Raw genomic sequence first — 16,361 nt, 5'->3', positions numbered from 1 at the left:
TACCATCTCCTACCTAACCTGTAATAAGCATTCTTCCCACAAATATAGTAAGCTACTGGAATAACAGGATCTGCTCTATCTAAATATAATCCCAAATTTCCACGTATTTCAAAAGTGTGATTACATTCACTCCTACCTACCAAATAAGTATCACAATTAGATTTTCTAGTATTTACACACAGTCTCCCATGATGTTGCCAATCTAATGCTTATGCGATTACATTCTCAGGTGCCTAATGCTCCAGGTCTTCTTTAGCCCATATTGGTGCATTGGTATGATTTGTTGCTCTAGCTGTAATTATTCTTCCCCTATCTTCTACTGAGTCTATACATTTCTTCTCAACATCTGTCAATATAGAAGTCAAATTATGTTGATGGGCATACGATGTATTTAATGTTATGGTAGGTTTAAAGAAATGTCGAACTATATCTAGTGACATCAAAGCTTGACTATGTAAACTGCCTGTTTGGTCTTTCCAAATCCTCGACCCAGCATTTGCAAGGGGTTCACAACACGGCGGCCAGAGCCATCCTAAGATCTAGACCTAGATCTAGAATGACTCCGGTTCTTAAATCCTTACATTGACTTCGCATTAAAGAGGGGATAGGCTTTTAAGCTATAACCATCTTTTTCAAAGCGTTCCACAAGGGTGGAGCCGGGTACTTAATCAAACGAGTTAACCATTACTCTACATCCAGACCCTCACGTTCTTCCAACGCCAACCTGGCCATCGTGCACAAAATACACCTGGCCCATACTGGTGGTAGATCCTTTGGCTTTGTGGACGCAAAACTGTGGAATAGCCTTCCAGAGACTTTGAGGCTAGACACAGACTTACTTTCCTTTAGAAAGAATCTAAAAAGGTGGCTCTTTAATCAATAACTGGTTTCTTTCACTCACTCTCCCCCCGCTGTCTATGCCCCAGGACACTCTAGTTTGAGTAGCTGTGAGCTCTATCAAATACTGTATTTCATTTCATTTCAATTCATTCCATTTCATCCAGTGTTCTAGCATCAGGTTGGCAATTCAAATATATCAGAAAGGGAATTTCTGAAAGACTGAGTAATACTTAGAAGGATAATATTGGAGATGCCCCTTTACATAGAAAAGACTCCTCAACAAACTACAAGACACACCATAAGTTAGGGCAATATGATGATATGCAATACCCTCTGCTGTAGCGGCAGGCAATTGCATTCACATATAACAGTCCCTAGCATCCCTAGTGACAACATATTTATAAAGCAATTTAGATGTATTTACGTGAACATCTTTCTCATCTATTGAAAATAAACTACTGTCAGTAGGAAGTGGTATTTGAGGGGCACATGTAGACCCAAGCTCCTCGTACTTGGGAAGGGGTGGGTAAGTTCAGCATTACAAGCAAAGCAATTAATACCAATGTCATAACAACAAATACTCCTGCACATAAGCATCTACGTTTACCAGTATTAATGCTAGGTTCCATGATTTCTCTGAGGTAAGACCGTTCGGGTGGAAGATAGCAGTAGAGGTTTCTCTGTATGTTTCCACCTGTGGAAACAGCAAAACAAAGTTCATGTGTCTTTTCAGCAAAATATGTACAAAGAATATTTGTGATACTTCCTTAGCCCTACTCCATGTTCTTCTAAATCACAACCTTATGCTCTTTCAGCAGACTCTGGCCTCATTACTCTTCTTGGTAGTTTGGGCAACATTCATTAAGTTCTTTCTAATAAATGTGCTGTTCAAATTCACTAAAGATCACATCCAGGATAAATTGACTTGGGCTGTTTAGTGGCAATTCAATTTCAAAGCTCAGTTCAGCCACAAAGTTCTATTCTAGGAGACTTTGCTGAATGCTAATTGTTATAGCAAAATCTCCAAAATTCTCTCTCCCAGTCATTGTTAGGCAGTTATGTCCATCCAGGTGAGGAGTACATCTGAAAGGGTACTCTAGCTCTCTTCGATCTTACTGTTGGTCCTTCCTTCTCATTGTCACTTAGGCCAGATGCTTCAGTATCTTCTGGGATAGTGTATGGCACATGTACGTCAGGCAAACTGTGTCTCCCTCTCTCCTATCTTGTTGGTCACCGGTCTCCAGGTACAACTCACGTTACTGCTGCACTAAGCCCTTCACCAGGGTCTGAATCTAGCACAGTCAACACTACAGGATGGGATCATCTGGGACCCCCTTCAACTGGTGACTGTCTCAGAGCCCTCTTAGGCTGAACAAGTGCTCTCCCAGCTCCTCGCCGGTCCCCAACAGGTTGACTAACCTGCTCCCTTTGTGTCACTGTAACCACTGCACTTCAGGGAGAGGTGCTGTTGTCTCAACAAGGGAACTCTGTGAGTATGGACAGTGTGGACCCAGATGGGGAGACCTCTGCATTTCTTAACTGTTGTAGTGATCAAGATGACTTATTAGAGGCCTCACCACAGAGGTTCCAAGCACGTCTTGTGCACGTGTTTCTTCACTTCAACCCAGTCGCCCTGACTGAGGTCATGGCACTGCTCTTGTTGAGGCAGGGCTGTAGCCTCTTCAACCTGATGAGACACAGAATGTACCACATCAGCCAGTGCTGTGCAGTAATCAAGATTCATGTAATCTGTAATGTTCACAAGCTCATTCGCAGGCACAGTTGGCAATCTCATGGCTCTGCCTATGATTATATCATGTAGAGACAATCCTGTCCTCCTCTCTGGAGTACTGCGTAGGCTCATCAATGCAAAAAGTAAAGCATCAGGCCACGTCAAAGATGTTGAGGTACACACTTTAGCCAACCTGGATTTCAATCTATTTGCAATGCTACACACAACATCTTCAAGACCTCATTATTAAAATAAGATCTTAAGTCTGAATCCAGAGAAGTCGAGAGCCCAAAACGTAGTATTAACTCCCTCAACAACAATAACCTCCTGGTCGGGTAAGCTTTAATCCAACATGAGAAGACACAAACAATCACTAAGATGTATCTCAGCCTATTACACACAGTCATCTCAATAAAGTCCACTTGTATCCTGTTGAAGGGACCCCTGCAATCTCCATGTGACTGAGTATTACTGCATTTCTCCTGCCTACATTCTGCTGCTGACACACATCAAACCTGTGACACAATCCTTCAGCCATCATTCTAAACCTAAGGTTAAATTAGATCTGCCTAAACAAATGCACCATGGCATCTCTACCTGCTTGTGCAGGTCCGTGATAATGTCTCCAAATTGGAGGCAACAAGCTATCTGGCAGCACAACTTTTCAATCTCCTGAAACCCAACTGTCACCCTCATTGCTTTTGACACAACCAGCTCTAGCCTGGCATTGCTATTCTGCTTTTGACACTTATTCCTGTAGCCTCTTAACTTCCTTTCCATATATTAACTGTGGTTAAGAACAGGTTGCAATTTTTCTCATCTGTTCTTTCATTCTGGTACTTCCCATTCAAGGTACACATGTTTAATGCACAATATATAACAGTTTCATCCACATACCTGTTGCCCACAGTTACATCATCAGTTTCATTGAGGTGTGCAGAACACTTCACAACCACAATCTAGGCAGGTAGCTGTAAGGCCTTCAACAAATTATACACTCTCTCCCCTTTGAAGATTGGTGACCCCAAAGAGGTCATGAAGCCATGTTCTGACCACAACTGTCCAAAGTCATGAACAACACTAAAGCTATGGTCACTCTCAGCTGGTCTGAAACACATCATGCTCTAGTAAGAGCAATCAATTAAGCCACTTGTGCAGAAAATACTCCTTGAAGGAGGAGGTTTCGACCACACCTGAGACAGTACAAACTTTGTAGGCAGCTCTCAGGCTTCCTTCATGGTCTTGTAAATAGGAGCCATTAACAAACATAACATAATCTGATTCAGGCAGTGGCACATCTTGAACGTCTGGTCTCGGCTTGGTGCATAGTTCAGTAACATCAAGACAGTCATGTTCAACTTCACCTTCAACCACGTCATTGCCAGGTACAGGTAAAAGAGTAGCAGGATTGAGGGAAGTACATCGCTTCAGTGTGATATCGTTGGTTGCAAGAACGACTTATTCATACTTCGTCAGGCGGCTGCTGGTGAGATACTGCATTCTGGTGTGGGTTAACAGTACGTCTACAGAATGGGGAACAAAAACTGTCAGAGGATGACCCAAAACAATGCTCTCACACTGCTCAATGCTGACGCCTGTGGAAGCCATGGCTTTGAGACAGCCAGGCATAGTAGCAGGTACTGGGGCAAATGTAGCTGAAAAGTAAGCAACTGGTCTGCAAACATTACCATGCATCTGGGTTAGCACTGAGAGTGCAGCCCTCCCTCCCACTGCAAAGCAAACCATTTATTGTAATCAGGAATTCCCAGTGCTAGGGCACAACAGAGACTGTCTCTCAGCTCTGAGAAGCCACGTGTGTAGATGTGTCAGCTTCTGTAAAGGTTTGACCACTAGGGAAACATTGGGAATCTACTGTTGACAGTAGCCCACCATTCCCAAGAACATCCTGACTTCTTTCTGTGTAGTTGGTGAATTCCTTTTCAGAATCGCAGCGATCCTCTCTTGTGACACCTTCCTCAGTCCCTTCTTGATGTGATGTCCTAGGTACATGACCTCTCTCTTACAGTGGGGTGTCATGCCTGAGTGACAGGACATCTCTGGAGACTACAGATCATTTTTAAACATCTGGTTGAAGATGGAGAGACTCTCCATATACCCTTGTGGGACTCGGCACCATGCCAAAACAAAGCTGTTGAACTGAAATGCAAATAGGAACTGGCTTTCCTCATGCAAAGGTAGGGAGAAGAGGGCTTGGCAAAAATCGATGACAGAAAAGCACTCAGCCTCACATGGAATCTGAACCAAATCACAGCTGGATTTGGTACCACAGGACAACAAGGAACTTCAATGGTAATGATTGTTCTCAGGTCCTGCACCATGTGATATTTGCCATTGGGCTTTTGCAAACCCATAGTGGGTGATTTACATGCACTCCCCAAAATCTCCTTAAAAATGCCTTGCTGAATCATTGAGTCAATCACAGGAGTGATCCCAGCAATGGTTTCCGGGGTCAGATTATATGGCAGGATTCTCTGATACTCAACATTAGGTTTCACTGTCATGCGTCTGGTTCAACACCTTTAATGAGACCTATGTCTTTCTCTGAAAAGTCCCATACTTCAGCTAACACTGTGTCTCTCAGCTCTGGGGGAAAACCATTCTCTGTCAACATGGGGTACAATCCGATCTCCCATTTCTGACTGGCAAGTTTGAAGGCAACGTCTTTATAATGGGTTTGAACTTCAATGCCATTTGGGTTACAGTATAAGTAACAATTCAGCTTGCAGCAAAGGCGTCGTCCAAGATGGATTTATAGGAGTCGAATCACACACCACAATTCAGTGATTCTTTTCAAAGGACCCTATTTTAACAGGTACTGCTTTTGAGACGGGGCTAGCCAATTGTTTATTTGCAACTCCTACAACTTGGATTAGTTTTCCCGAGAGGGGTAGGTTGTGAACCTCAGCCGTTCTCACCGTAGAGCAAGTAGTATCAGTATAATTCAAGAATTAAATTACCATTTGCCTCACCAGCCACAAATTGATCACTTTGGTCTATCTCCAAGCTTGCGCCAAGCTAGCAATCCTCCTCCCCTCTCATGCACCATCATTGCAACAGGTCTGAGCCAAAATCCTCTTCTGTTTTTATCAAAGAGTACCGTTGAGATGTACCCTGATTCACAAAAGGATAGCTGTTTACATTGAGAACCTGATTTGAGTTAAATCTGCAAGCATTTGCCTTTAGCTGTGGCTTTGGGGTTTGTGGAACCTGCATTACCTGAGCGTGGAGCATGTTTACATTTTGTACTCTCTGCCTCTGTACTTGCTGTGCCTGGACCATATTATTACCTTGAGATTGCACAAATCCACTATTCTGAATCTGATTCCCATTTGCCATGTTACCAACATTGAGACAACATTCCTGCTTCCAATGCCTCAACTTGCCGCAAACATGGCAAGGGAAAGTTTTCTTCAGCATAGGCACATCATTCCCTGTACTCAGATCAATCAGAACACCACAACCTCTACCTTGTGGTTGAAATCCATTTCCACCTTGCATCACAGGAACTCCCAGTTGATATACTCCCTGCATGGAACCAGAATTCCCAAAAAATTGCTGATTAAGACCTCTTTGTGCTGCTTTCATTTGTGCCACCACCAACTTCTCTTTCAATTTCATATATCTAATTTCCAATTCATCCCTACTGTATTTTACGCATCTCAGTATGTCATTAATTGACTTACTCTGCCAACAAATTAAATGTTGTTGAATCATCAAACTAATGTCAGTTTTCAATCCATGCACAAACCTGTACACAAAATGCCCCGTATCTTTTGGCTTCATAGTCTCTGTCCCATTATACTGCTTAAATGTCTGCAACAATCTCTCTTAATAGGCATGTGTTGAGTCCTTGGACTCTTGTGATGTTCTGTCAATCTTGACCCAATCAATATCTGTAAGAGAACTTTTTATTTAAAAAATGTAATCACCTGATGAAACTTAATCACCACTAGTGACGGAGCCCTTGATATGGGATGTCTCATGGGCTCCTTCTCAGGCCACTCCACAGCAATTTTGCATTTGACCTACAAGTCACCTGAACCATAATTTCAAATAAGGTATTCAAATGTATCCATAGAACTTTTGATACATTTACAAATCGGTCATCCTGTCTGTACCATTCCATCAGGTTTTCTCTCAATTTCAGAAAATGATTTGTGAATGATGCAAAATCACTCCTGCTCCAAGCTATATGGACATAACCTCCACCAGGGACTTCTTTCATTGGAATCATGTGTATTTCCTCCTCCTTCCCCTCATTTCCCTCTGTAGGTGGTTGTAGTCTTACTTTCCTGGGTTCTTTTTTCTTTGCCCATCTGCTTTCCTACGTATCCAGTTCACTCCACTTTCGAACGTAGGCAATTAACTTTAACTCTGATCTGCAATTTCAGTCCAGAAGATCTCATGTTAGATAGATCTCAATCATTTAAATGCAACTGATAATTTCTCTGTTAGGCTTTAGATTTCTGTAAGTCAATTTCATATCTGTGAGCCAGTTCAGACAACCTGTCATGAGCCTTTCCTGCATGTCTAGCAATATGTTTGCAAATGAACGCTGACTCATCATCCTGATAGACGTTGAAATGGGACAAGTCAAGATTTCCAAGCATCCAAGGCGGACAGTGGCAGGGTCCACGGTTGCCATCCTGTCTCTTCTCTACTCTGTTGAAGGGGGTGTGTATCGTCTCTTGAAGTGTTTTAAACATTTTAAAGTTTTAAATAGATAGTTGCTAGTTGTTTTTAAAATAATCTTTGAATCCTTTAATTTTTGTAACTTACTTCCCCATTGTCTACCTGCTCCGTTCTGTTGCGGCTTCATTGCCGTCTGCGCCCGTCAGTGCCTGGGAGGCAAGGAAGAAGAAAATTGTAGATAACTGGGACAATTTTCTTTGCCATGATTGTTACTGGACCATTCCCCGGATCACAGTGGTGTCTTCCACGATCCCCCCACCCCCTTAGCGGCAGGGCTAACAGCTCTAATATAGATGGAAAATTTCAAGCTATATTACTAAACACATGCTCGCTGCAAAAACATGAGGCACATATCCATGACCTCTTGTTAGATGACCGCCCTGAACTCTTATTCCTTACTGAAACTTGCCTATCCTAGGCTTCAAATCCCATTATTGCCTTGGCCATCCCGAAGGGCTACAAACTTCTCAGGAAATATCGGTCAACGGGGAAGGGAGGGGGCGTTGCCATCATTTTTAAACAAGAGCTAGACTGCATCTCTATTATATTAGACAATATTGAGGGTGCAGTATGCCTGGGCTTTCGTTGCACATTATCTCCTTGTCAATGCTTAGCCAGAATCCTGTTATATAGACTTCCGGGGGCACTTGGCAACTTTATTACTTCACTAAACGAAGTTACTACCACTCTTGCCCTTAGATATAACCAGTTCCTTCTTTTGGTTGATTTTAACGTACACATGGACAAGCCAGAGAATCCTTCCGTAATTTCTCTGTCTGATATGTTGCTTGGCTGTAATCTGACCCCACTTATTTTTGCCCCCACACATAACAAGGGCCACACTCTTGAACAGATTTTCTCTAACACAGACTGGGGGTAGGTAAATCTGCCATCTCCCATCACCTGGTCGGGACGCTTTCTTATCAACTTTAGGATTCCTAGCATAAGCAAGGACTCTTTACCAAAAGTGACAAGGATTGAACATAGTTTCAGAGCCTGACACAAAATATCAGTCCCAGTGCTGGCGGAGGCTCTTGAACATTGCATCCCGGCGATATCCAGCAATCCTGATGTTGGTACCCCTTCGCATGAAACCTGGCTTAGGTCCAATGTTGACTCTGCCGCCCCTATGACCTCTTGTCCTTCAAGAAGGATCAACCTCTCCGCGCCATGGTTCAATGAATCTCTAAGAACTAGTAAAAGTACCTATAGAGGTCTTGAAAGGAAATGGGGAAAACACTATTCTCCTGAAGATGGGAAGACTTATAAGGCCGCCCTGAAAACCCATTACACACTGGTGAAAGAGACCAAGAAGAATTTCCTGCAAGATAAGATTAAAACGGCCCACAATAAGGGAAAGGAAATCTTTAATATTGTAAAATCCTTTACTTCCCCTAAGCCAGCTAAGAAAGAAGCCCTGCTTTCAGCCGACTGGACCAAGCAGGTGGCGCTATCCCTCTACAACAAGATTGCTGTAATCCAACAGTCTTTTGATAAGGTTTCAGTGGAGGATCAGATCTCTTATCAACTTCTGAATGAAAAGTTTTGCCCCATGCTACCTCCTGCACTGTCAGTGTTCCCTGAATTACAATTAGATGAGTCCTCAATTACCTCTGAGGTTCCGCAATAGATGCCTGCCCTGCCAAATTGCTAGCACCTCTAGCTACCTATATTAACCCCATAGTTAACAAGGTGCTTAAAATATCCCTCCCCACCGGCTAAATGCTGCTTATCTAAAAGCTGACAAAAATCCTACTACTTCTCAAAAAACCTTCCGCGGATCAGAATGATCCAGCAAACTATAGGCCTATTTCCCTCCTTCCAGCCTTCTCTACGGTTTTAGAGAAACACGTTAACAGAGTAATCTCAGAGTACATTGAAGGCTGTAATCTGTTGCATATTTCCCAATCTGGCTTCAGGACAAATTATAAAGAGAACAAGTGATGGACAGAATGCAGAACAATGTCATACAATCACCCTAGTACAGAGATCTGGGCCTAAATCCATCGATTTTTGCTCACCATTCCATTCCAGTTTGGACCCAGCCATATGCAAATCAGTCTTGATCCTGCTCCCAATGGGAACAGTCCAGCCCGAACTGCCAGGCCAGGTCCTCCCTGGACTGGAAACAAGCAACCTGGGACAGGTTTTGGGCTTTCAGCCCTCTTCAGCCAGGATAGCTTGACTCCAGTGGCATGGGGAGCACGGAACCCACGTCTGGGCATACCTGTCCCACTCGGGATGACAAATGCAAAAAGAACAATTGATGGACATAATGCAGAACAATGTCATACATTCACCCCAGTACAGAGACCTGGGCCTAAATCTATCGTATTTTTGCTCACCGTGCTATTCCAGTTTGGACCCAGCCATATGCACAATTAAATTAGAACGTACATCTTCTGGTGCCATAGGCACATCAAAATTCCCACCGGAACGTGCATTACTCGCTCCTCCAGCTTGGGTCACTTTGCATGGGGTAGACGGTTTAAAAATAATCTGTTTTTAAATTCTTCACTTGAATCACTATTACTGTCCTCAGTTGCATTCTCTGACTCATCTGCTCTTTCTCCTTCTTCCTATCCTTTCAATTATCTTTCCCTTCTTCCTCATTCATTAATTCAAAGTACAGTCTAGCTCCCTCGATCATGTCAGTTCTCCATGTTTTTTGTTCTGCACCCCACCTAGCATCCACAGAAGTGCGTATGGTTTTCTTGGCCTTACCTTGAAATCTCTCTGCCCAAGGTGAACTGTATGTTCCCCAGAAACTAGGTGCTTCATATTGTGTAGGTCTAGGGTGCAGTTTCAAGTTATACAACAATCTCCATAAATGTTCAATGATTCTCAAATTAACTGCACCATAACAGAGAAACATCAAAGCACCATCCTTCTCAGTGGTTTTATGGTATTGTTCAAGCCAAATACACATATGAAGACTCACATTTACTGCCATATAATGACCCGGCATATCTTCAGGTGGTGCCTCTTCCCCCTTTCTAACAGGTACAGTCACATCTCCTCTCATTAGACGTTGTAGTGTTTTAAAGGAGTTAATTTTCGGTCAAAAATATGCCAAATTCACAAATGACTTGTTTAAACCAGGAAACGATTCTTCACCCACAAATCTATGTTCTGTGTTGGTAACCAACACCAGGACATCTCTCAATGACGTAGCCAACCAATACCAGCATGGCTCTACACCAAGCTACCAATATCAGCGTCAATCTCACTCCTTGGAGGGACTCACCCTCCTTTACAATTCTTCACAGACTCACAGTCAACAACTTATGTGCAGAACAAATGCAAGCAATTTCAACAACTAACTTTGTCTGCTCCTCTAATGAAATTAAAGTATTAAATCATACAAGAAACAGTCCAGAAGAGTATTTTCCCATCTACCCTGACATTCACTTCAAATGAAACCTCGACCAATGGGGTCTCACTCAGATTGATACAGTTCCTCCATGTGCTGTGATATTCACTATACCAACCAAATCTCACAATCACGCAAAGATAAAGTCCCTGGCTCAATATTGCTTTCAGCGACATCTCACGACTAACACCTCCGTACAGCTGACAACTACACCACCGTGTCTTCTACACTGATAATTTATCTCTTTATCCCAGGATCTTAGGCTACATCGGAACTGTTAAACACTTCAACTTCTCTGCATTAAGTGCAACATTCGCACAACAACTTAAAACATCTACGCAAACATAACTCAATCACTGCAAAACACAGCAAGCTAAGTATAAGCAATTGTAACGTACAGCCCAATTAATACTCACATCTCCGCTGCTACAACTAATTTCTGAACTACTAGAATTCCATCAATCCTTCAAATGAACCATGGGCTTTAGGGGTTTTGGACCGGGCTTAGGCAGTTTCTGAATGGGACACCCTAACTCCCTCACTTTAGTGACGAACCATCCGACGAGCTACCAGGGTGAGGTATAATAAAAGGCAACTTTAAGGCTTGACAAGTAGTTTTAAATGCCAAGTCGAAGTTGCAGTAAGCTGCACGTCCAGGCCCTGCGATGGCAGGCCTGAGACAGGTTTGAAAGGTTACTTGTGTGGGTGGCACAATCAGTGCTGCAGGCCCACTAGTAGCATTTAGGTTACAGGCCCTGCATATATGGAATACGACTTTCCAAGGGACTTTCAAGTAAACTAAATATGGCAATTGTTAATGCGTCAATGTTACGAAGTTTAGAGGTGAAAGCACATGCACTTTAGCATGGGTCAGCAGTGGTGTAGTGCTCATAGTCCTAAAGCCAACAAAAATAATTCATCAAAAAGAGGAGGAAGTAGGCAAAAAGTTTGGGGTTACCCTCCAGAGAGGGCCATTTTCCAGCATGACCCCTTCAGGCTAAAGCCAGGGAAATTAATCAATACCTTGATGGACTTCCCTGCTTAGGGTGATAGAAGATGGACAATGATCCACTACTGCAGGTGAACTTGCCAGTTCTATGCCTCTCTGAACCCAGTTGGATCCCTCTGTCTATATTCTCTGGGATCACTGAAGTTACCCATGGGGAATCCTTGTCCTTACTTGTGAACCCCATCTGTCCAGAACCTAACCTTAATTTGCTCATAGGCGCATCCCAGTAGGTAGACAGTACCACCATGGCCAGCAAAGTGAAATGGCCCATTCCACCCCTTGGTTCGTACTTCTTTCCCCAAACCAAGGAAAACTCTGTCCACAGGGAAAGCAATCAACAGAGACAACTGACAACTGTCAGTGTCAAAAGCCAGGCCCCAGGCCATCCAAGAGTTTCTGTCCTCCATGGTTTCTCAGAGTGGGGGGCAAGAGCCCCAGGTGCCTTGCATCCATTATACACTCTACCTCCCACCAGTGGTGGTATCTTGAAACTGGTCCTTCAAACCAGGGCCTGCTCCCTTGGGATCGCCAGGAGCCAGGGGTAAGTCCTTCCTCCCCCTACCCCTCCATCTGGGGTTCTGTACCCTGCGTATGGGAGCAGTGCCCTCCCAGAAAACTGAACTGTTAGGGTGCCTGTGGCGGCTGCCCCTCCCGATTCTCCGACACTGAGGGCAATACATTCCCCAGAATTCAGTCATTGGGCATATGGGGACTAAATGTTCCCTTTCTTCGGGTCATCTCCCCACACAACTCTAGGAACATCAGAGACATAGATTAGAAAAAGTTGTGCCCATGGGCTGAAGTCACCCTACACACCTGGCTGGTGTACTGCTCTGTGGAGACTAAATCTTCCACAACCATGGTTCTGCTACTGCTGGAGCAGAGTTTTCAGTTTGAAAATTCTGGGGCTTTTGAAGCTCTGGCATGTCTATTCGTTGTATTAATTTATTAATAATTAATAATTAATTATTTGTCTTGTGCAAGTGCGTTTATATTAATCAATCCGTTTGTCCTAACAAGAGAGGGTTACACGTGAGTGTGCTTAAATGTGCTGACTGATAATAACACGCGCGTTAAATGTGTTTTCATGTTTAAACGTAGTTATGTGCTGTTTATTTTTGAGCACAAAACGCTTTCCGAATTAATGCTTTTCCATGTTGCAAGTGCTAGATAAATGCATACACATAAGGGTATTAGTGGGGTTAACACTGTTTAATCACTATGCTGTAGTAACGGTGTTTTTGTCTCTTTTAATTAAGATGGTCTATTAAGGCCTATGTTGGCCTAAGAAAAGATGGCCGAATAGTGAGCCTGGCTGTGATTATAATATGAAAACTGTGACGAGGGAGACCCCTGCTGGAAATGGTTCTGAAGCTAACTGACCATGGTCCTTGTTGAAAAACTTTCCATGAGGACAGCAGCAGTTTTTGGGAAGTCTCCAAGAGAAGTGAAAGTGTCCTTGGCAGCCTTGGGAAACAAAGGAGCCTTAGAGGGAAGCTCTGAACTGTGGCTCGAAGGCCGAGGAGAAGCAGGATAATTGTGATACATGTTTTATTTTCTTGGTTCCTGTTCCGTAGTTTTCGTTATGTGTACTTTTCCTGAGCGGAGATTCTCAAATGTAGCAATGTTACATCCTTTCCTTCTCGCTCTGCTCAGCAAGTCCAGCGGACATTATAGTTTTTTCTATGTTCCCAATGTATCTTTCTATTGTTTAGAAACTATAAGATGTTAGTCTAGAGAGGGTCTTCTGCCACTTGCCATTTTGCCTTTGCCGCGTACCGAATCTGCGTTGCTGAGGATTGATGCTGAAGGGACTTCGTCTTGAGAGACATTTACCGAGAGACTTGTCCTGACCCGTTCTGACATTTAGCTAGAATAGGTAACTATGAGAAATGATTTACACTGATTGATTTTCTTTGACTAATTTTAGATAAAGCAATATAATTTTAAACATGGTGTTGGATATTCTTTCTTGTCAATTATTGGGTTTGCATTATTGATTATTGTTGTATATATTGTATAGATTATGCTTAGGGACAGTCACAAAAACCAGGTCTTATCAACCTCGGTATAGATGCAGGGTGTTTAGGAGTGTTTTCCTTCCACAGGTTTATTGCTGGTAGAGTATTTGAGCGTATGTTAGTGAAATGGGCCCTAGCGTATGATGTATGCATGTGCGTGTAACTGTGAGATTACTTTATCCGTGGTAGTGGGAATATTGTACACACCCTGATCTCTATCAATTTCCTGGTAGCAGAGATTGATGGTTTTTGATGATTGTCTTGATTAGATAAGATTGTTTTTATTATTTATTGATTATTGGTTCATGTTGGTATATGTACTAATACTATATGTTGGAGTTGTAATGTTGAGTTATATGTAGTGCTTCTGGAACTTGGAAGCTGTAGCAGTTCCGTAGTAGGGCAGAGGGAAGTAAATGCTGCTCTCGGGAAAGACGGAATTGTAAGGAATAACGTGTGACAATTGAAGTTGCGCGTCACATTGTCTAGGTTCGGAATCAGTGACATCGTCGTATGTTACTATTAGATATTTCTGGTATATAAGGAGTGTGTATGATAGTGAAGGTTATCTGTGAAACTCTGGTCTTAAGTCCCAGGGATCCGTAAGGATTTCCGTTAAAGCTTATCGCGGGAGAGTAATAGGTATTCTCTGAGCTTATTTGAAGAACTGGGCAAAGAAAGCTTGCTTAGTTAATGTATGTTATAATTCTGTAGTGGAGCAGATTGTCTGTTCTCGGGAAGCAGGATTCTGTGCGTATGTACTATATTTCCTTTGTATGAATGTGCGTGAATGTTTGTACATTTAGTTGATTGTAAGACTCTTTGGACAAGTCCTAGAGGAAACAGTTAATGAATGTATGTTAGTAGGGCAGAGTAGAAAAAGTGCTACTGTGTCAATGAAAGGTTTCTTATGAATAGACTCTCTTTACTATTCTGTGGTTAGCGAAGCAGACAATGGAGATGTTTTTATGTTGTAACTAATAGATTTTGTAGAAATTTTGACACAAAGTCTACTGAAAAGATTTTGTAAAGGAGGGGTAGACGAGTGACAGAAGACAAGAGACAAACTGCAGCGACAGTTGACGTCAGAAAGACCGCGCTCGGATTGGATGATAGATCAGAATAGTGCTCGCGCTAGAATTGGTGCGTTAGTGTGAGCCGCGCAAGGATTGGAAGAGCTAATTAGTGACGTAGACGTTCCAGGATTGGTGCGTTAGTGTGAGTCGCGCTGCAATTGGTTGAAAATTCGTATTGTATATTTATAATACGGAAAGAGTAGAGAGTTCTTTGTAAACGCTAAAATGTATTACCAAGAAGAAAAAAAAGAAGAAAACATTTTTTGGTAAAGTTAAAAAGTGGTTTAGCAAGGATAAAGATGTTAAAACAAGAGAGGGCGAGTTGTTACCTCCACCGAAAACACCTGCATCCTTCATGGCTGCAAGACATGGGTTTCATACCTGTATATGGTTGGAGAATTGGGTTAGGTATACTAAAGAAGATGGTGTTCTAGCTTTTCCAGAACATGGTTCATTTAATCTGGCCGTGTTGAGAAATTTACGGGAAAAGATGCTATGTCTTGACCCGAAACCGAGACCTACACAGTTCGAGGCTTTAGTGGAATGGGAAGAGGAAGTACATGAGAGAGAGAAACAAAGATCTGGAGGGTATTATAGGTACATGTTTGGGAGGAGACATGATCGTGAGACTCATCATGATCGAATGAAAAGGTGGCGAGATGTTAGTATGTCAGAGGGATTATATCCGATGAGAACAATTGAAGGAGGAGCAGAAAGGGTTCCTGAGTCAGAAATAAGAAAATATGGAGTTAATGAGTATGAGGATGAGGTCTTGAATGACATGATTTACAAAAGACCACCTCCATATAGACCAGAACCGGACAAAAGTACACCAGTTGTTTCTCCGATAAGAGATACAGTTTGTGTTAGTGAGACGGAAAATGAAACACCTGAGGTGAGAAGTGATCATTACCTTGATAAGAATGCCAGACAATTAGCCAGAACTACAACAGAGTTGACTGAGAAGATTAGGGAATTAACGAAAAATCTAGAAGCTGTTACGGTGCCTGTAACAATAGGTCCAGTTATGCCTGTGTTTGACAAACAGAGGACAGGTGAGAATGGACTGGTGATTCCATATGTTGGGAATATTCTGACAAATTCAGTTGGTCCTTCAGGAGATTCAGGCAAAAGAGCAGAAAGAAATGACCTGAGACAATCAAGACATGACACATGTAGTGAAATATTGGATGCTAGTGAAGCTAGTTGTTCAGGGATGCCAATTTTAGAACCGCAAAAGAGAGTGGTTCCAGTGAGAAAAACTGCTGAAATAACAGTTGATGATTTGAATGATTGGATGAAGGTTCTACAGAAAAAGGATAAAGATTCACAAGTAATTGATGTAGCTAAGTTACGTGTAGAACTAGAAGAGCTTGTCACAGGGACAGTTCCAACAGAGATTCTGAAGAGTCATCATGATGGTGAACTAATGTTTATGTGTAAGAGTGTTACCTGGAGAGCAAGGAATACACATGACAGGCTAAGAGCAATAGCAAATGAACAGGGAGTTGACATTGATAAAGTGAAAGCTTTACAAAGAACTTACAGGATGGATTTTACAGAGAAGGACATTGAAAATTTGAATGCTACTGGTAGA

Source organism: Triturus cristatus, chromosome 3_1, assembly GCF_964204655.1.
Source record: "Triturus cristatus chromosome 3_1, aTriCri1.1, whole genome shotgun sequence".
Taxonomy (NCBI): Eukaryota; Metazoa; Chordata; class Amphibia; order Caudata; family Salamandridae; genus Triturus; species Triturus cristatus.
This window is presented reverse-complemented; position numbering follows the sequence as displayed.